The sequence below is a fragment of the Phyllostomus discolor genome, chromosome 9 (genome assembly GCF_004126475.2).
Source record: "Phyllostomus discolor isolate MPI-MPIP mPhyDis1 chromosome 9, mPhyDis1.pri.v3, whole genome shotgun sequence".
Lineage (NCBI taxonomy): Eukaryota > Metazoa > Chordata > Mammalia > Chiroptera > Phyllostomidae > Phyllostomus > Phyllostomus discolor.
The window spans coordinates 46,202,804-46,225,369 of record NC_040911.2 but is presented as its reverse complement, the minus strand read 5'-3'; the positions used below and the strand labels follow the sequence as shown (position 1 = coordinate 46,225,369).

The 22,566-nt window shown below is 39.7% G+C and overlaps 1 protein-coding gene across 3 annotated transcripts in view; it reads right to left on the bottom strand.

Annotated features, from left to right (window-relative positions):
• Positions 1–22,566, bottom strand: part of ARHGAP28 (Rho GTPase activating protein 28) — a 218,652-nt gene that overhangs the window by 167,292 nt on the left and 28,794 nt on the right. The window lies entirely within an intron of this gene.

Here is a 22,566-nt window from a genome sequence, read left to right as displayed (position 1 = left end):
ACATTTGCGTGCAGATGAAATGAGAAAAACAACTGGACAGCGAGACAGACCAGGCAACCCAGGGTCCAGCACAGTGAAATGAAGCCTGAAAACCTCTGACTGAAAAAAACCTGTGGGAGTTGAGGGAGAAGGAGAAATTCCCAGCCTCACTGGAGAGTTCATTGGAGGACCCACAGGGTCCTAGAACGTACACAACCCCACCAACCTAAATATCAGCACCAGAAGAGCCCAACTGGCTTGTGGGTAGCAGGTGAAGTGACTGGAAGCTGCTAAGAGCTGAACAAGTGGCATTGTTCCTTCTCAGACCCCTCCCCCCCATACAGCACCACAAACCAGCCACTTGGGTTGCCCCACCCTGGGGAATACCTAAGACTCCACCCCTTCCTATGTAACAGGCGTGCCAAGACAAAAAAAAAAATGGCCCAAATGAAAGAATAGATCAAAGCTCCAGGACAAAATACAACTAAGAGATGAAGAGATAGCTAACCTATCAGATGCACAGTTCAAAACACCAGTAATCAGGATGCTCACAGGATTGGTTGAATTTGGTCCCAAATTAGATGAAAAAATGAAGGCTACACTAAGTGAAATAAAGGAAAATGTACAGGGAACCAATAGTGATGGGAAGGAAAGTGGGACTCTAATCAATGGTGTGGACCAGAAGGAAGAAAGAAACATTCAACCAGAAGAGAATGAAGAAACAAGAATAAAAAAAAATGAGGAGAGGCTTAGGAACCTCCAGGACATCTTTAAACGTCCCAACATCCAAATCAGGGGTGCCAGAAAAGGAAGAGCAAGAAAATGAAAACTTATTTGAAAACATAACGAAGGAAAATTTCCCCAATCTGGCAAAGGGAATAGACTTCCAGGAAGTCCAGGAAGCTCAGAGAGTCCCAAAGAGGTTGGACCCAAGGAAGCACACACCAAGGCACATCATAATTACATTACCCAAGATGAAAGATAAGGAGAGAATCTTAAAAGCAGCAAGAGGAAAGGAGAGAGTTACCTACAAAGGAGTTCCACTAAGACTCTCAGCTGATTTCTCAAAAGAAACTTCACAGTTAAGAAGGGGCTGGGGAGAAGTACTCACAGTTATGAAAAGGGAAGGACATACATCCAAGATTGCTCTATCCAGCAAAGCTTTCATTTAGAATGGAAGGGCAGATAAAGTGCTTCTCAGATAAGGTAAAACTAAAGGGGTTCATCACCAAGCCCTTATTGTATGAAATGTTAAAGGGACTTATCTAAGAAAAAGAAGATCAAAAATACGAACAGTAAAATGACAACAAACTCAGAGCCATCAACAACTGAACCTAAACAAAAACAAAAACAAAAATGAACTAAGTAAACAACTAGAACAGGAACAGAATCACAGAAATGGAGATCACTTGGAGGGTTATCAGTGGGAAAGGGGAGAGAGGAAATGGGGGGAAAGGTATAGGGAATAAGAAGCACAAATGGTAGGTAGAAAATAGACAGGGAGAGGTTAGGAATAGTACAGGAAATGTAGAAGCCAAAGAACTTATATGTATGACCCATGGACATGAGCTAATCATGTCAAAGTGGAGGGTAGGGGATGGGGTTGGGAAGGGGTATACAGGGTGGAGGGGAATAAAGGGGAGAAAAAAATAGGACAACTCTAATAGCATAATCAATAAAATATATTTAAAAAATAAAAATGAGCCCTGGCTGGTGTAGCTCAGTGGACTGAGAGCAGGCTGCAAACCAAAGAGTCGCCAGTTTGATTCCCAGGTAGGGCACATGCCTGGGTTGCTGGCCAGGTCCCCTGTGGGGGCCATATGAGAGGCAACCACACATTGATGTTACTCTCTTTCTCCCTCCCTTCCCCTCTCTCTAAAAATAAGTAAATAAAATATTTTTTTAAAAAAAGAAGAGGCATTCTCTTTAAAAAAAAATAAAAGATGAACTCGAGTAGAAAGTAGGTGTGCTTGAATTATGGTTATGACCATTTTTTGAAAGTAATTTTTGATGATGATTTTGTACTTAGAACTAAGTTTTATGACATGTGCCAAAAGCATTGTCTGAAATAATTGGTTTTATTTTTTTATTTTAATTAATCTTTAACAATATCATTCTAATGGAAAGATGTGTAAGTAATTGGTGTTACTTCTAAGTGGCACTTCATGTGTTTCAAGGACTCCTCTCCCAGCCCAGTTAAGGCCACTTCCCCCATAGAGCTCTGCTGTCTCCCCAGGCAGTAATAGCTGCTGCCTCCTTCGTGCCCTTGGTCTTGAACAGATTTCCATCCCAGCCCTTGTCTCCCTCATTGCATGTATTTGCTCTCATGTTTGTCTCTTTGAGGGCAGAGACTGTCTTACTGTAATGGCAGGGGAAAGCCCTCAGAAATGGGGAGGGGTGAAAAAGTGTGGAAGATTGTGCATGCGAGTGGCCCCTCTACAACCCAGACACAACCAGGATGACACATGCATGACTCAGCAGAAAAGCAGCTTGGGAAGGGCTGATGCTTGTTGCATGGGAAGGACATACTCTCCCTTCTACTTCCACTGCATGGGTGATTATGAGGACAGTCTTTTAAAAGCCGAGTGTGTGGAAAATGTACTCTTTTGCTCTCTGCTCCCCTGGCTGGTTGGTTGGCAGCTGGGGGGCTCAGGCTCCTCAACCAGCGGGCCTTGTAGGGACTGAGTTGTCTGGGAATATTCCCCAGGCCACTCCCCGGGTACTTCAGGACCTGCCTGGCCAGGAGTGCTGTGAGCACTAGGCTGGCTAGAGGGGAGGGGAGGAAGGTTTGGCTGGGGAGGGTGGTGTTCCGGAAGGCAGCGGGAGCCAAGCCCTGCTCCCCTCTTCTGTGTCAGAAGTCGCCAGAGTGGCCACCCCTCCTAGGGAGCCCCAGCTACAGTCACCCACAGTCGCTGCTGCTCTGCCTGCTCCAGCCCAGGCAGGGCCTCTGACCCACCACACTAACGTGTGGGGTGGGGCGGGGCCTAGCGAACAGATCAGTGCCAGTCCTGGAAGCTCCGCAGCCAAGTGACAAACTCCACATTCCTCCCCTGCACAAATGCCACATCAGCAGCAGCAGCAGCACTGATGACCACAGCTGTGCTGCCAGGGTCCTGCCCAGATAGGCACACAGACACACCAGAGAAAGAGAATAGCACCCTAGGAGTGGGACGCCTGGACACACAGACTCTGAAGGATGCCGGAAGCCAGGCAGTGACTGGAAACCAGCTAAGCGAGCTGCATTTCTTAAAGAATGGTGCTTTTGGGTAGGAGAAGAGGTTCCTGGGCAAACTTATACTGCGCTGGCAGAGGGTGGCAGGGTGATTTTCTTTGGACGTTTTAGAGGAAACAGGCTTTGATGCAGAAACCTGCCATTATTTCATATACTTTAAATAAAGGATTCCTTTTCCTTTCCACCAGACTCTGTCTCCAGAGTTTCTGCCTATGGACAGAAAGCAGTAAGTCCCTACTACTGGCTGTTCTGGAACAGCAGGATGCTGTCCTATAACATTATTCCCTTCATGTCCCAGATGTCTGGCACATACTAAGTCCTTGATCAATCACCAAAAATTTAAATGTATTAAAAGTTTCTCTTAAGTTTAAAATTATAATTCTGAACCAGCCTGGCTCAGCTTTCATTGGATGCCTGGACAGGGCCAGTATGTTAATGTTAATGGACTCTGGATTGCAGGAAGTACCTATGAAATTCTAGAAAATGTACCAACTTGCATTATTTTTTTAAACACCAAATAATTAAATAATTGAGCTATTTGTCCTTCACTAAATTTACTCGCTCTTATTCTTTTATTCAATGAGGACTCTTCTCCTGTACAAATTAAATTGTGTAGAATTAGCCTTGGCCAGGTGGCTCAGTTAATTGAAACACCATCTGGTACACCAAAAGGACACAGTTTGATTCCTGGTAGGGGCACATCCCTACTCTACAGGTTCAGTCCCCAGCTGGGGCGCGAAGGAGGCAATAGATTGATGTTTCTCTCTCTGTCTCTTTCTCTATCTCTCTAATCAAATCCTTGGGTAAGGATTAAAAAAATTATGTATCATTACATTTTATCATCCATTCTGAAATTTCTTAAGAATTGCATTTAATATTTCAAAAGAACAAAATAGCCAAGAGAGGGCCAAACAATGTAGGGATATAGGTTATATTTCTGGATAACTACTTGTCTGCTTTCATACTTTCCTTCCTTGACCCCAAATAAAACTGCAAACACTGTGGGGAAAGAAAAGGGAGATGCTAAGAGATACCGTGCTCACTGGAGCCCTGGCAGCCACACTTCTATCTTTCATCCCCTCCCCTGGAAGCACACAGCTGCTGTTCTCCTTCCCATCTGCAGTCTGGGTAGGATTGCTTATGGTAGTTCATGTGCCTCAGCACCAGAGCTGGGAGCATCCAACTGATATTTGTGGGCCACACACCGTGCTGGACACTGGCCAGAAAAAATACAGACAGACTTTGTGCTCCTGGAGAAGAAAATTAAACAAGTATTTGAAATAACATTAGATGAATGCTATGATAAGGTAAATAAAGCTAGTCTGGAGTCAAACTCTAATAATAGCTGAAGAAAGAGATTGGGTGATTTGTACACAATCACATTGGTTGGCACTCTCTCTTTTCCTGTTTTCTGATCAGTAAATTTAGGATGATAAAACTACCTCTCCATCATAAAGGTATTTTGAGAATTAAATGGATGACACAAGGCAGAACACTGTGACTGGGCCTAGCCTGTAGTGACTAGTCAGTGCGTTGATGTTGTCATATGAAATAGCACCTGGTCTAACCCAGGAAAGATCAAGTGACTTCTAAGCTCAGTCCTGAAGAATGAAATAAATTCATCGTGGGTATAGAGTTAGTTAGGGCTGTCCCAACAATATCCCATCAGCTGAGTGGCTTAAACAGAGAAATTTATTTTCTTCCAGTTCCAGAGGCTAGAAGTCTGAGAGCAAAGTATCAGCAATTCTGGTTCCATTCTTCGACCTCTCTCCTTAGCTTCTCACGCTGTCTTCACTCGGTCTTCCCTCTGTGCTGGTATGTGACCTAACCCCCTCTTCTTATAAGATCAATGAGACTGCAGTAAGGACAATTATAATAACTCCATTCTAACTCAACTGCCTTATCTCCAAATATACTCACATTCTAATATACTGAGTGTTAGGACTCCAACATATTGTAATATAGATTAGAACACAATTCAGCACGTAACAGCGGGGCAGGCACAGGGAATTATTTCTAACAGTAGGGATAACATGTATGAATTGAAAGAAGATGGTCTAGCATGTTGAAAAGAAACTGAATGAAATTAAATCCTTTTTGCAATATAGATCTTAGAGAAGAAATAGCAAAAGGTGAATCTAGCATGGGAAATAGAAGCAAATTAGGCCTCGTAAGGCCTTATAAGATAGTTTAGATATTAAGCAGTTGGAGTTTATCCTAAGGGAAAGAGAAACACATTGTACAATTTTAAGCAGGGCACATATGGGACATGATTGAACTCCATTTCAGAAAAACTATATATATGCTGTCTGCATCATAAGGAGTTTTGAGAGGAGTTTTGAGAGGGATGAAAGCAGAGTAAGCACCTGGCAGGCATTTGAAGTAAGAAAAGGGGGAAAGACTGATGGCTTGAGTCATGCCAGGGGGATGAAAGGAACTAACGTACCAGTATTCTGAAAAGCTAGTCAATAGACTTGGTGATTGCTGGAGGGCAGGAGGGAAAAGGAGAATAATCTGTTTGTTACCAGCAAATAAGTCAATAATGGCGAAGGGAGATAACAAAGTCAAAACGAACCTCTTAAATTTGAGAAGCAGGGTGGGGGGGGGGACTATTAGTAGATCATTGACTATTAACAGAACCTACTGCTTATTAAACCCTTACTACACACCTCACAGTGTGCCAAGAACTCTATACACACTATTACACACCTTTCTACAGATGGGGGAGCTGAGCCTTCATGACATAATATAACTTGGTCATGATGGCCCCACATTCCTTTGACACTCTGCCCCCACTCCCACCGCTGGGGCACCACTATCTTGAGCTCTGATACCGTAGATTAGTTTTCCCTGTTATTGTACAGTGTGTGACTGGAGTCATGCAGTGTGTGCACTCTTGTCTGTATGTCTACATGCATTTTAAAGTCTGCAACTTAACTTGGGGAGGAAAGGGTTATTGTAGACAGAGAAACTTAAGTATAATCTCATGAATTCATCTTCTTATATTCTAAGGCCATGAATATATAGTGTCTACACATTTGTATTCTGAATTACACCCAGGTAAAATCGGTAACGGGAAATGAATCCAGGGAAAGACAAGGCCTATGTCAGTGTTGTATCCTTTGGAAGAGATTGAGTCATTGACCCAAACTAACTGTAACAAATCCCTTCATATGAATTAAAGATTAGAATGTAAAGTAATAGTAATGGTGAGAGAAATTTTAAAGGGAAAGTTCTATTGCAGTAGCTTAAAGTCAGTTGAGATAAGATTTAGATAATAAATTTGAAATCAACACTAAGTGTTACTTAATCAAATTAATCCCTTTTTCTAGTTATGAATCTTTTGTACTGCAAAGGAACTGCAAGTGACTTTAGAAAGTGTTCTGAATGTGTTTTAAAAACAATAGCAACGTCAGTAGAAAAGCTTTTAACTAGATTTAAAATTACTTTCTAAAGCAATTTCATAGAAGTTGTGTCTTTAACTTTCAACATTTTACTGTATATTTATTATCTGATACAACCATATATTGTACTTGCTGAATTCTGTTTCTCACATGACCCTAAGAATGTCTTGGTGAAGTAAGGATTATAGTCTTATTTTTAGGATAAGAGGGTCTTGGCCCTGATAGTTCTACTATACTACTTTTGTTTTGAATCACAGTATTAAAAAACTGTAAGAAATTTTTTACTTGAAAGATGAAAAATGTTTATAAAGGGAGAAAAAACTTATCTACTCACTGTAGTTCTCCAGAACAGGTAGTTTGGTTGGTTGGTTTAAATTTACATAGGTGTGTACAGCTAGGCTATATAACTCCATTTCAGAAAAGATTCACATCATTTTTTATTTTATTTTTTAAAAGATTGTATTTATTTATTTTTAGGCAGAGGGGAAGGGAAGGAGAAAGAGAAGCAGAGAAACATCAGTGTGTTGCTGCCTTTCATGCACCCCACCACCAGGTACTTGGCCCACAACCCAGACATGTGCCCTGACTGGGAATTGAACCAGCAACCCTCTGGTTTGAAGGCCAGTGCTCAGTCCACTGAGCCACACCAAGGCTGTCTATTGATTTTAGAGAGGAAAGGAGACAGACAGACAGAGACAGACAGACACAGAGAGAGACAGAGACAGACAGACACAGAGAAACATTGAATGGTTGCCCCCCATATGGTCCCCAACTGGAGATTGAATACCCTACCTAGGTATGTCCCTGACTGGGAGACAAACCCACAACTTTTTGGTGTACTAGATGACTTTCCAACCAACTGACTCACCCAGCCAGGGCTGTGATCAAAATTTTGACTGCAGGACACTATGCCTTTTAACACAGCGAAGAGCAGAAATTTCTAGGTGAAATTTAAAGTCAGATTATTTTGCAAAAGGGCAGCTCTGTAGCTGGGTGTGTAGGAGCCTAGTTTCTCTGTTATATAACTTTAATTTTTTTTCCAAGGTCAGATGGCATTCAGTGAGAGTGCTCAAATTTTAGTTACTTTTTACTTTTCTTTCTGGTTCTTGTAATTTCCATATATATTTCCTGTCACGCCTGAATTCTAGATTTCAATTCCTTTATTCACTTAAGACTGATGTTCCATAAGCATCTGTGGCTTATTTAAAATTCTTAAATATATTTTCTGTCCTTTATTATTGAGAAGTCAGCTTCTAGCCTTATTTGTACTTGAACAATGATTAAAATAAAATTAAAAAAAGAAAATTCTTAAATATGTTCGGTGCAGAGCTCAAGCTAGAATTAACCAACCACGCTTTATGCAGAATAATTGGGTAAAAATTAGTAACATTTTAATAATAACTGAAAGAATTATTGAAAGGAATGGAGCAACTGCAACTTTATATATAGTTCAGTAAAGGTATAAGATAAAAAAAAAAACTATACCCAAACTAAGGCTTTTAATAGTCATGGATAGGATGTTCTAAATGAGAACTACAATTTCCTTATTGGTTTCTAAGCTTTACATTTTGAAAAATGTGATTTGTTCCAAAGTTTGTACCAACTCCTTAATAAAATTTTTTGAAACTTGAGTAACTGTGTCTGAAAGGATTAGAGTGAGAACTAAATCCCTATCTGCCAGGACACCTGAATTTGTCTCCTCTTAAATCATATCTGTCAGTAGTGAAATGAAGATTGGAAGGAAATTGTAATCATTTAAAAGAAAGCTTGCTAAGTATTCAATTCATTTTAATTGATTTTAACCAGTATTTTATTCAAACTTACATTATACATTGTCACATGTGCAACTAGGATTAAAAACACCTCATTAATAAAAACCCATTTAACAAGGCAATTAATTCCATATTATTTCACAACAACCCTAAAGTCATTCTATGTCCTTACCTGACTCTTACTGTAAATAAATCATTGTTTCCACTTTGCCTTTGATCTTCTGTGGTTAAAAACCACAATTCTCATGTATCTAAGGCAATAACAAGTGGACAAATATTGAATAAAAAATTTCACAATTACCATAAAACCTCATTATCTGGTCTGGCTACCTACAAATTTTTAACTAGACCAACCAACTAGAAAGAAAATTGGATATTTTGCATTTCCCTTCCTTTCCCTTGCTTTGTGATATAATATTAAAAAGCAAGAAAGCAACAAACTTCTACAGCAGAATCTACGACCTAAACCAAGAACAGAACAATCTTATTTATGCTGTATGAATTTTAAGATCCCCCTCCTCATTTCACATCTGAGGTAATTATTATGTTTGTCTCAGGAATTCCTTACTTTGAATCTTCTAAATAATATTTCCAGAAAACCTGTATTCCATGCATGCAGTGACATGTATAAAGAAGAGTATATAAGTTTTAGGTTTTTTCCTAGCACCTCACCTCGGATTTGGGAAATATAGTAGGTATTTAACACAGCACAAAGAAGGGACTCACAGGCACTTAGAAAATGTCCCTCAAACTCAAAAATGTATAGCTCCACCTTGAACTGTTGAGGACCAGTCCTGGGGAAACCACCCTGTACGCTTCTCAAGGGACAGAGCTCATTCATTTTCTTCTGGGGCTGTACAGTAAACCGGATGTCTAGTCCTGCTTGGGCAGGGTCAACAGCTCTGTGTTCAGTGTTTTATTCTACTGAACTCTGAAAAAAGCCTTCACACCAGTTTTTAAAGAATTTACCAACGTTGCTTAAAAACACTAGACAGTCATCCTGTTCCTGGGCCTCTGATGTCTCCAGCCCCATTATCTTTGGAATGATGGAAAGAAGGACAGAAAGAGAAATCACAAAACTTTAGAAAATTCCTATATCTTTGTCATTACTTAATTATTTTTAATCTTTACCAGAGGATATATTTTCATTGCTTTTTTTTTAGGGACAAAGGGAGAGAAACATCAATGCAAGAGAAAAGCATGAATTAGTTGCCTCTCATTCGTGCCCATACTGGGGATTGCAGGTGCCCAGACCTAGGATCATACAGCAGAGTCCATCAAACCTGCAACCTAGGTATGCGCCCTGACCAGGAATCAAACCCACTACTCTTCGCTTACATACGGGATGATACTCCAAACAACTGAGCCATACCAGCCAGGGAGTCATTGCTTAGTTCTCCATTGAACAGGAAGGATAGGTGGCACATTGGCCACTACTTAAACACTCCTTTACCAAATCTATATCGATTTTATTTCCCTGGGGTTGTAACATCATAATATAAACCCAGGCCCTATACTAATCATCAATATGTCCCTATGATTCCTAATACACTCTTCTCAATATGTAATGCTGGCCAAGTTTGTATTCTTACTTTTTTCTTTCTCTGACCCATCACTCTAGATACATTTTATTTCTCTAGATTTTACTCCATTTGCTTATCTTCCTGTCTTCCAATCCTGCTCCACTGAACCCTAGTTCTCCCTTATATGTCTCTAAGAATATTTAATAGAACTTTTACCTGTTTCCCAAACTTCACCATGTTAAGAATGGCTTATTCCACTAGTCAGTTCCATGTTTCCAAAAAAATACTATTTCCCATTTTTGATACCTATTACACAGGCCATATTCTCTGCAAAAGGTCAGAAAGGATATTTTATGCTGCATGTTTCTGAGAGTTGTTTTCATTACTCAAATTAGGTTTTCAACACTTTAAAGGTAGTGGCATGAAGCAGGGAGAGGGGGGAGGTAAGGGGAGCAGGAAATGCTGATTCAAAGCACTGTGCGAAAAATGAATGATTCATAATAAAAACATAAGAAGAATACAATAGTACCCCCCCTTCCCCATGGCTATATTTTCCACAGTTTTAATATTAAATGGAAAAATCCAGAGATAAACAATTTATAAGTTTTAAAATGTACTCTAAGTAGTGTGATCAAATCTCTCACTGTCCTAATTTATAAGTTTGACTTTATCATAAGTATGTATGTATAGAAAAAAACACAGTATATGTAGAGTTCAGTAACAAACACTATTTCAGGCACCCACTGGGGGTCTTGGAACATATCCCTCATGGAAAAGGGGGAACTACTGAGTCAATTCTTACATCGCTCTCACTATGTGGCAGTCGTTCTAAGGTCTTTACTTACATTGGTGTTTTTAATTCTCACAATAAGCCTATGAGATAGTTTCCACTATTATTCCCTGAGAGGAAGCTGAGCTCCAGAGAAACTAAATAACTCGCTCAAGGTCTTATAATCAGTAGAAGAGCCAGCATTCCAGTTCCCTCAGTGTGGCTCCAGAAATCTTGCCCTCACCATTGATTTGCTTCTTTCAAAATTAAGAGTGATTATTTCAATATTGGTGAAAGTGAAATTAGCAGTGACTTATGACCACAACGCTCCAATTCTCTTCTGATTCATATATTAACTGTAATAGTTAAGACATACACTAACTTAATTGATATTTTTGGTGTTTACTGATAATACAAAGAAACTGCTCAAATGCTGTCCAGGAGTGATACTCATTTTAGGAAACAAGAAACACATTTTATGGCATTTGGACTCAGGCACAGAGTGACCATTCCTGGCTTGATGAGAAAAGCACAGGTGTGCCTGTTGTCCAGACATGGTTGCTGCTAGCATATCCTTTCACTTCCAAAGGTGTCTCAACTTGGACAATAAAATAGTCATCTTGCTTATTGTGCAGAGCCAGTGAAACTGGCACGAGTCAAAATACACTAAATTCAGTTAGGATTTATTATTCATGAATAATATTCATTATTCATAATATTGAGTATTATTTTTCATCTCTTATCATTCTTTATAGCAACTTCAGAAGCCACAGATTTATGCCAACAACAGTGGCAGTTATATGTCCAGCATTTACTCTGTTATCTTAATGTATTTTTTCCTGTTGTATGGTCCCATCCCCAAGCTTTCTATTCAATAAGAATCTTTCACTTAGTTTTTTCTACCTATAAAATTCATTAGGACTACTGATTAACTCCAAGCTTCTAAAAGGTAAAAATATCAATGTAAAACAAATACCCTCCTTCTTCCTGACCTTAAAAAGTAGTATATAATAAAATTTCGGGCACAAAACTATCTCTATAAATGTTATTTTGTAATCTTATATGTTCATTAAAGGGAGAGTTCTATTGACCTTTTTAAACATTTTATTGAATTTGGTATATCACCACATGAGTTTTAAATGATCTTTTAATCATCTTCTTAAATTAATATTTGAATAGAGGCTGACAAATGCTGCATTTAGTTTTAAAAATTCAGGTTCTTTCTTTTCTTCATCATAAACTCAGTTGTTTTTACCATCATGAGCTGGGTAGTGCCTTTTTCCATTTCTCTTTTTTCTGCCTCTTCCCACCTTCACACATTTGATTTCAATCTAGTCCTTTTGCCAAATGACCACCTCTCTTCCTCCAGTACTTTCTGGTCTATAATAACCACCCTATTGACATTTCTATCCTTAAGGAATCCATTGTCACTTTCTGGAAATAAGACACTGAATAGTTTCCTTCTCTTACACTATGCCTCCAGGTCAGCAATTACCTCAGTAGGCCTACACTTTCTCTGTATAACTTTATGGTTCTTCTGAAAAGTGACTTTGGTCCCCTTACACAAACTCCCTGCGCTCCTTACTCTTGGATCAAATTCATCATCCATAAAATATCATCTATCAGATGTGTGGTATGCTTGGGAAATAGCTGGTGAATTAAGCTGCCCAGATCCTGGGCTTTATTTACCACACTGCTTATGAAGACCTTAGGGAAACTGACCTACAGAAGAAGGGTGGAAATTGTTGCCCTTCCTCCAGGGAAGATCAGCTTGATATGCTCTGAAGCACTGGGTTTCATTATTTTACCTTTATCTCAGTCCATATAGATATTGGTACAGTCAATCACTAGTTCTGGAAAGTTGCTCCAAAGCAGCAGTGAATTATATAAAACAGACAACTGCCCATTGTATTCTGCTTAGTGATTTGAAAGATTTTTTACTTTTCCATGTGCATTTTATTTTTTTAAAATTATTTTATTATTGTTCAATTACAGTTGTCTGTATTTACCCCCTACCACTCCCCGCCCCAACCCCAGCCATCCACACCTCCCTCCCCTGCTTCCATTCAATAATGTTCTTTTTATCTTAGCCAGCATGGGTTTTTAAGATCTTAGTATTTAAACTTATCCTGACTATGATACTCAGTACAAAACTGTATTCATCTTTAATTTCCCTGAAATGTACCTTATCCTGCCATCAGTCGGCATCACTAAATGCTATTATCCAAAGAAAGGTTTAACTTCACTGTGATCTATAAATGTTGCTTGCATGTGTTACCATTTGGGGAGAAAGTACAATAAGGTCTGAAGATGACATTTAATAGAAAGAAGTGGATATTTTATTAAACAAGAAAAGAATTATAGCTTCAGAGTCACATGACCAAAAATAAAGTATATATTCCATTCCATAATAATGTTTTAAAGTCATTTCTTCCTAATTACCTGTTATCTTCTTCCTTCATGAAAATGGTCTTATTTAAGATGAGCAGATATTAAAAAAGGTGTAATTATTTCAAACAGAGAAATGATTGTATTGTATGTTTTAGAGCTGCTGATGCGATACTTATGATAAGCACATATCCCCTTAATGTAGACCAGAATTTAACCAAATCTTAATCAGAAAAAATAAGCATGATTCTGTGTGCCAGCTTTACAATTAGACTCCTAAAAGAATTTCAGCAACCGCTTTGTCTTTCATGGACACAGACCATCTTCACTAAGATGAAAATCGGTATGCTTGGGGTGAAATGTTTCCAGATGAAACTCCACTAAACAGAGTCAGAAACGTGCAACAGCCGTGCCTCTGGGCAGATCGTCAGAACTCAATCTTAAAAACAGAAGCGAAAATAAGGTGCCTCAACTTACTCAAGCCTATTTCTCCAAATACTATCCTTTTGTTTAATTTAGAAAATATCCATTTTATTAAAAGTTAATCTCAAACCCAATGGCATACTATATGAGATTTTGTATATTACATTCTTCCAATGTAATATACATTGTGGTCTGCAGTTACAAAATGGCTGAAACTTTATTATATGATATATAGTATATCATAATATTGTTTAGAAATATCTAAAAAAACACTTTAAAGGGATAATTTGAAGGACCTTATTAATGTTTTTACTTCCCGGGGATGTCTAACCTTTTGGCTTCTCTGGCCCACACTGGAAGAAGAAGAGTTGTCTTGGGCCACACGTTAAACACACAAACACTAACAAAAACAGATGAGCAAAAAAAAAAAGTTTTAAGTAAATTCATGATTTTGTGTTGGGTTGCATTAATGGCCATCTCAGGCTGCATGTGGCCCACGGGCCACAGGTTGGACACCCCTGCAAGCTTTTACAACTGCAATATTGTACTGAAAGTAGGCAGAAATATTTAACAGTCTCTTTCAAAGACTCTACGGAAAACTATAAAATAAGCCCACTAGTACCATTTCAAAAAGGACACCTATATATTACAAGTCCCATATTTCTCTGGCCCCTACAAATTATAGCTTAGACTCAGAATCACTTGACTAAGTGACATTTCTGTAAGACACAAAAGCTATTGATTTATTAGAAAATGGTTTGAAGTACTATTTTTACTTTACCTATTAGTCCTACATATAGTATTTACAGCAACAACAGAAGAGAAATCATTGTCAATCAGTGAGTCAAAGACGAGTAAATAGAATGATTATGAGCATACAGAAAGGGAAAAAAATAACTTGGTGCGATGACACTGAGAACTGCACAGGAGCCTAACCTCTGTATTCTCCAATTGTGCCCAGAGATGATCAAAAATGTTGAGAACAAGTGACCTCACTGGAACCTGTCTATGCTCTTTAGGGGAGCGGAAGCAAAGCCTGTTATATTATCACACAGCGATCCCAGGCTAAAAATCAACCTTGCACCCAGTGAGAAGCTTCCACAGTGCATTTCACAGCAGTCCTTTCTGTAGAGACATGGTCCTCCTTGTGCAGCAGCTGGAGTGGATTCAGCCATTGGTTTTGCTGAGCCTGGAGTCTTTGTTGCACTGCATGAGGACTGTAATGTTAACTGAAGAAACAAATGGCCTCAAATGAAAACATAAAAGATTGTGAGAGACTGAATTAGGGAGAGATCAAAACAAAGCTCAAAAGGAAATTTTAAGGTTAAACACTAGTCCTTGATCGACTTGTGATGCTAGTGATGCAGTCAGAACAGGAAGAAGTGTCTGTTTTACCTGGTTGTTTGAATTCGGATCTACAGACCAAATAATTTATCATAATGCTCACATTCGTTTAAAACAATTCCAGAAACTGTGGTGTTGAAGTGACTAAAGGGAAGGAATTCCACTTGGCCCATTTGTGTTTTCCACCAAAGAGTAGTAATGAGGATTAATAAAAAGCATGGCTGAGTAGAAATCTTATTAGTCTACCAAGGGTGAATGGGCATTGGCCAACTTATAAAGGGAGCTGAAATTAAATTCTTAATATAATTTAATGTCAATTAAATATATAATAAAGAATGGCTGTCCTGAAAATTGATCTATTTAAAAGTTAAAACATAATCAAATTGGTCTGTTCTATAAATGTAGTTCTCCTTCCTTTCTAATTAAGCAGTACTTTATGAAGTTCAGTTTCCCTGATGCCTGGAATTTTTTTAAAGTCTTGTAGGCATGTCTTCGAAATGGAAGATACTTTGCTATTTCTTAGAAACAGTGGTTTCTTGTCTTAGCAATTGCCTATTAACTTCACAACCCTAGAGAATTTCAAGGACAGGAAATCACACTAAAATCAGAAAGAAAAATTAAATAGCAAATCTTATGGTTTACACAATTACAGAGAGATAGTACTACTGTATTCTGTAATCTATGATGCTGCTGCAGCTGTTCTTACTGAGTCTGGCAGTGCCATCTGGGGATAGAACACCCCAGTAGAGAACCAGCAGATACTCCACATACCCCCATAGAGTATGTGTGTGCCCACAAATTGAATGATATTTCTTCTTGTTGACTCAGTTGGCATAGCTCATTTTGCCCTTCTATGCTTCAGCCCCAACAGTCTTAATTTCTATGTATATTCCTTATGGCCATCATTTTCCAGTCTTTAAAATTATAGTCTCTGATATCCTATGAATCATCCCAAGTTACTGAGCCCTAAATTAGATGCTGCACTTTTAGCATAAGGAGACATATTATCTCCAACAAGAGGGATTGCCTCACAATGAGGTCATGGAAACTCTAGTTTTACAGTTTGAAAAACAAAAGCATTTCCTTTCTCTTTCACCTGCAGTGATTTTTTTTTTTCTTTATAAGAGATAAAATCTGACAAAGTAAAAATATAAACAACTGACCTTGTGGAACCTGACCCTGATTAGCATTTCCCTGTTTCTTTTCAGCATGTCATTTTCTATTTCTTATTTTAAAAAACTGTCTTCTGTGACAAATTTTAACCAAAGTTTGGTAAAGAAAATGTGTTTTACAATTTTTGAAAATAAAATTCATACACTGCTCCTTTCCCTTCATGCCATAAATATTTATAGAGCATGTTACTGGACAGTGAGATTATAAAGGTAAACCAGGGCTCCTGCTCTGAGGGAGCTGTAGTCCAGTGTGGGAGCAGGAGGCAGTTACAGAATAACATCATGATTATCATTGGCCTGGGGTTCACAGGGAGTGCAACAGAGATAAATGGAGCCAGGCTGAAAGGTATTAGGGTAGGTTTTCTAGGCAAAGTAAGCTGTGACCCAGTCCCCCAAAACAATAATACTTAATAGGGTGAAGACTGGTTCATCAGGCAAGAGAGGCAGGATGTGTAGAAAGTGGGCAGAGTATGGGGGTTAAGAATGACAGGCTCTAGAAGAAAGTAGGAAAGTAGGAGGAAGGTACACTCCTCCTAGGACCAAACTGGAATTACAGCTAAATTATAGAACAATCATTCTGAATAAACAAATGCAAACTAGCTGGAGAAAAGTCTTATAACCAAGGATTTACAAAAGAAGCCACATTGAGACTGGTAGGAAGGGTGGAGACACGAAAAGGCCCCGTTTGCACAGGCAGTGGCTGAAATTCCAAAGGTGCATCTCAGCTGTGGGGTTCTCCCTGAGAAGCATAGGTTCTAAATCCCAAGCCGTGCTCCCCTGTGCAGAGCACCAGAGCTGCTAAGAGGTGTGCACATAAAATCTGGCTGTGAAAATCACAAGGGATTCTGTCCATCAGGGAGAGATAGGAGTCTGCTGGAGACACAAGCACCCTCTTAAAGGGCCAATACATGGAGTGTCAATCAGCCGCTCAACCTGGGCTCCTGCTGAGGGAGAGTGTAGTGGACTAGAGTCACATGAGAAGAATCAGGAGTTTGTGACTCTGGGGAGAGGGCTGAAGAGAGAGAACCCTTCAGATCCCTGTGCTGAGTCCCTCTCCCAGAAGCCATTTTTTCTTGGGTAGAGCATTCCCCTCCATGTAGTATCAGCCTGGGGGGATGCAAGAGCCCCACCCTCTGGATTCTCTCTTGCCCCACTCTCTGGATCCTTTTTCACTTCACACTGTGGAGCTTATGCCCTACTAAGGAATCAGCTGCCTCGGCCAGGGTGCAGAGATCCAGGCAGACTCAAGAGATGTCAGTGACTAAGTTGAATGGCAATTCTCCCACTTTTCCCTAAACCTAACTAGTGCTTTCCCCTCATGAGAGATCCACTAGTACCATCCTCTGGGCTTAAGGAAGACCCAGTCTCTAAGCTCTGGAAACCCTACCTGCCCAACTCCTAGTGACTCTGCCCTGCTGAAGTCAGGGAAAAATCTGGGAAAGATTTCTGGGAAATCTGAAGTCAGGAAAAATCTAGTTGTGTGGCTCTGGGGCAGGGACCACATGCCCCATGTTTCCTGAAGCCTGACCAGCACCACCCTCTCATGGGACAACTACTTGCCCCTACCTGGTGTCTCACTGTGAACCTACCTATTACAACCTGAATACCACCAAGTGCTCTTTCAGTAACTGAGCCTAACAGGCAGCCCGTAGGCAGAGGCAGGTGGAGGTGAATCCTGAGGTGCCATGGGACTTCTGCTAAACTGCCTCTGGGCCTGGAGCTGGTAAAAGCCAGCCTTGGTGCACAGCTTGGTCCTTCCCATGCACCTAAACACAGCAGAGGCAGCCACAAACTGTGAATCGCCTCTGGCTCCAAACAGATTGCCAAGGGCTATTCACAGTGTCTTACACTGGCTTGCACCAAAGTCCTGCCCAAGAGACTCAGAACCAACACACCCAGTGGCCAGCTTCAGACAACATTAGAGCAGGATCCAATAAGCTCCACAAGAGGCATATACATTGGGAGATCTCAGCAGGCACCAAACCCTGCTGAGGCAAATTCTGCTTTGTGTGGTCAGCACCTACACAAAGGCTCACACACTGTGGTTGGTGTTGAGCCTCATATTCATTCAATTTGAGGGTCGATCCCAGGCACCAACAGGCCAACAGGAATCAAGGTTCAATTACAATAGGAGGGCCCACATAACCTACATAAGAGACATTCCTGGAGCATTCAGCTTAGGTGATAAAAGAGTCTGCACCACTGGACCTCTAGGACACTGACTACATAAGGCCACCCCACAAAGACTGGGAGTCACAGCAGATCTATATAATAAATAGAAACAAACACAAAGAAGCAACCAAAATGGGAATATAAAGAAAAAGGCCCCAAATGAAAGTTCAGGAGAAACCTCCAAAAAAAGATCTAAATGAAATAAAGGCAAGCTATGGATCAGATATACAGTTCAAAGTAATAGTTATAAGAATGTTCAACAGAATGAAAAAGGACATAGAAACCATAAAAAAGACCCAGTCAGAAGTGAAGACTACAGTATCTGAAATGAAGAATACACTGGAGATGGAGGAATAGGTGGGCGCACCGTACCTCCTCGCACAACCAAGAACAGAGCAACAATAATTTACAACAATGATTTGCAGTCATAATATCAGAACTGTCAGAGGATTTATCTAAATGGAAGACGGACAGCCTAGAAGTTGAAGTAGACCCGTACATCCAAACTGGTAGGGGACTACGAGCCGAGCGAGCAGGCGTGGGGCTGGCGCGGGTCGCAGGCGCGCGGAGGTCGGGGGAAATTTGGCGCAGAATCGGCGCGACAGCAATCCGGGACGCAGGAGCAAGCGCAGCGGTGTAGCGGTGATCCCTGAGTACGCAAGCGGTGGCTGGGGGAATCAGTGGGGCAGCGACTGGGGATCAGGGCAGAGCTCACAGCCCAGAAGCCCAGGGAAGTGTCTGACTCCAGGAGAATGGAAGGGTCGCCATTGATCCCTCCTGTCCCCACTCCCGCCCCTGCCCCCACATATAACGTCACAAGCTAGCGACTGGGGCGCCCAGCACCGGTGAACACCTAAGGCTCCGCCCCCCACCGTAACAAGAGCGACCAGACCGGAGAAAAAATAAATAAATAAGTAAAATAATAGGAGAGATAGGGAAAGACATAAGATATGTTTCCAGCAGAACAGATCAGACCCCCAGGACTCATCCTTTTGAGTGACCAAGAAATAGCCAATCTATCAGATGCACAGTTCAAAACACTGGTGATCAGGAAGCTCACGGAACTGGTGGATTTTGGATCCAAATTACATGAAAAAATGCAGATTACCATAAAAGGGATGCAGGAAGACACATGGAGAAGAGCCAATTGTGAAAGGAAGGAATCTGAGTCTCAAAACAACACAGTGGACCAGAAGGAAGATAGAATCAACCAAGCAGGAGAGCATGATGAAATAAGAATTCAAAAAATCGAAGAAAAGCTTAAGACCATCGAGGACACCTTTAAACGTTCCAACATCCGAATTATAGGGGTACCAGAAGGGGAAGACCAACAAGTGGAAAAGTTATTTGAACAAATAATAAAGGAGAACTTCCCCAAACTGGCAAAGGGAACAGTCTTCCAAGAAATCCAAGGAGCGCAGAGAGCCCCAAAGAAGTTGGACCCAAGAAGAAACACACCAAGGCACATCATAATTACATTAGCCAAGGTAAAAACGAAGGAGAGAATCCTAGAAGCAGCAAGAGATAAGGGGACAGTAACCTACAAAGGAGTTCCCATCAGACTGTCAGCTGATTTCTCAAAAGAGACCTTACAGGCAAGAAGGGGCTAGAAAGAAATATTCCAAGTCATGAAAGACAAGGACCTACATCCCAGATTGCTCTATCCAGCAAAGCTCTCATTTAGAATGGAAGAGAAGATAAAGTGCTTTTCAGGTAAGGTCAAATTAAAGGAGTTCATCATCACCAAGCCCTTACTTTATGAAATGCTAAAGGGACTTATCTAAGAAAAGAAGATAAAGAAAAGACATGTATAGTAAAAGGACAGCAAACTCACAATTATTAACAACCACACCTAAAGCAAAACCAAAAGAAACTAAGTAAACAACTAGAATAGGAACAGAACCACAGAAATAGAGGGCACAAGGGGGGGCTAGCAGTAGGGATGGGAGGAGGAGAGAGGGGGAAAAGGTATAGAGAATAAGTAGCATAGAATGTAGGTTGAAAATAGATCGGGGGAGGGCAAGAATAGTACGGGAAATGTAGAAGCTAAAGAACTTATAAGTATTACATATGGACATGGACTAAAGGGGGGGAAGGTGGGTGGGAGAGGGGGCACAGGGGGGAGGGGAGTGAAGGGGGAAATGGGACAACTGTAATAGCATAATCAATAAAATATATTAAAAAAAAAAGAATATACTGGGAAGTAGGCTGGATGAAGAGAGGAATGAATAAGTGATTTAGAAGACAAGGTATAAAAAGGTACCCAATCAAAACAGCAAAAAGAAAAGAGCAATTTAAAAATATGAGGATAGTTTAAGAGATCTTTGGCATAGCATGAAACATAACAACATCCGAATCATAGTAGAACCCAAGGAAGAGAGAGGAAGGGATTGAGAGCCTATTTGAAGAAATAATGACCAAAAACTTCCCTAACCTGGACAAGGAAAAAGACACACAAGTCCAGGAAGCAGAGAGTGTCCCAAACAAGATGAACCCAAAGAGGCCCACATCAAAACATGTCATAATTAAAATGGTAAAGGTAAAAGATGATGAGAGAATATTAAAAGAGCAAGGGAAAGACAGTTACCTACAAGAGAGCTCTCATAAAACTGTGAGCTGATTTCTCAACAGAAACATTTCAGGCTAGAATGGATTGGCATGAAATATTCAAAGTGATGAAAAGCAAGGACCTAAACCAAGTCTACTTTACCAAGCATGGCTAGAATTTAAAATTAAAGGAGAAATAAAGAGATTCCCAGACAAGAAAAAGCTAAGGAGTTTGTTACCACAAAATGAGCAATACAACAAATGTTAAAGGGCCTGCTTGAAGAAGAAGGAGGAGGAGGAGGAGGGGAAGGGGGAGGAGGAGGGGGAAGGGAAAGGGGAGGAGGAAGAGGTTTAGTCATCCCAAACTAAAAGTAAAGGGAAAGAGAAAGATATTCCATGCAAATGGAAAGAAAAAAAGCTGGGGAAGCAATACTTATATCTGACAAAATAAACTTTAAAATAAAAGCTATAGTAAGAGACAAAGAAGGACATTACATAATGATAAAGTGAGGATATAATCCTTGTAAACATATATGCACCCAGCATAGGAGCACCTAAATATGTAAAGCAAATTTTGATGGGCAAAAAGGAAGAGATTGATAGCAATACAGCCATAGTAGGGGATTTAACACCACATTGACATCAATTGATAGATCTTCCAGACAGAAAATCAACAGACAACAAGTAAAAAAAAAACACATTCAATTGAAAAAAAAAGAAACCGTGATACACACACACAGTGGAATATTATTTGGCCATAAAAAAGAACATAATCTTGTTTGTTACAACAACATTTAGAGACTGCAAGGGCATTATATTAAATGAATTGTCAAGCAGAGAAAGAAAAATATCATAAGATCTTTTTTATATGTGAAACAAACAAATAAATAAACAAAGAAACAAACCAAGCTCATAGATAAAGAGAACAAAATGATGGTTGCCAAAGGCAGAGGTGTGGGTGAGAAAAATTTGTGAAATGTTTTGTTTTGTTTTTAGTTTAAATGAATTTATTTTAAAAAAAAGAAACAAAAATCAACAATGATTTGGTACCTTTAAATAACACACTAGAGAAGACGGATTTAATAGATATCTTCAGAACATTTCATGCCAAAGTAGCAGAATATACATTCTTTTCAAGCACACACGCAACATTTTCTAGGCTTGACCACATGATAGGAAACAACACAACTCTGAATACATTTAAGAAGACTGAAATTATGTCAAGCATCTCTCTGACCACAATGCTATGAAACTAGAAATCAATCACAAGAAAAAAACTGAAAAACACACAAAGACGTAGAGGCTAAATAACATGTTATTAAACAATGAATGGGTTAACAGATCACAGAAGAAATCAAAAGGCATCTTGAAACAAATTGAAGAAAATACAAATAAGCAGAAGTACATACAATGTTCATGGATAGGAAGAATTAACATAATTAGAATGTCCATAGTACCCAAAGCAATCTACAGATTCAACACAATTCCTATCAAGATACCAGTGATATATTTCACAAAACTAGAACAAATATTCTAAAAATTTATATGGGACTACAAAAGAATCCAAATAGCCACAACAATATTGAGAGAGAAGAACAAAGTTGGAGGAATTATGCTATCTGATATCGAACTACACCATAAAACCATGGTAATCAAAACAGCATGTTACTGGCATAAAAACAGATATATAGATCAATGGAATGGAGTAGAGAGCCCAGAAATAAACCCACACCTTCACAGTCAATCAATATTTGACCAAGGAGGCAAAAACATACAATAAAGACAGTCTATTCAATAAATGGTGTTAGGAAAATTGGACAGATACATGCAAAAAATGAAAA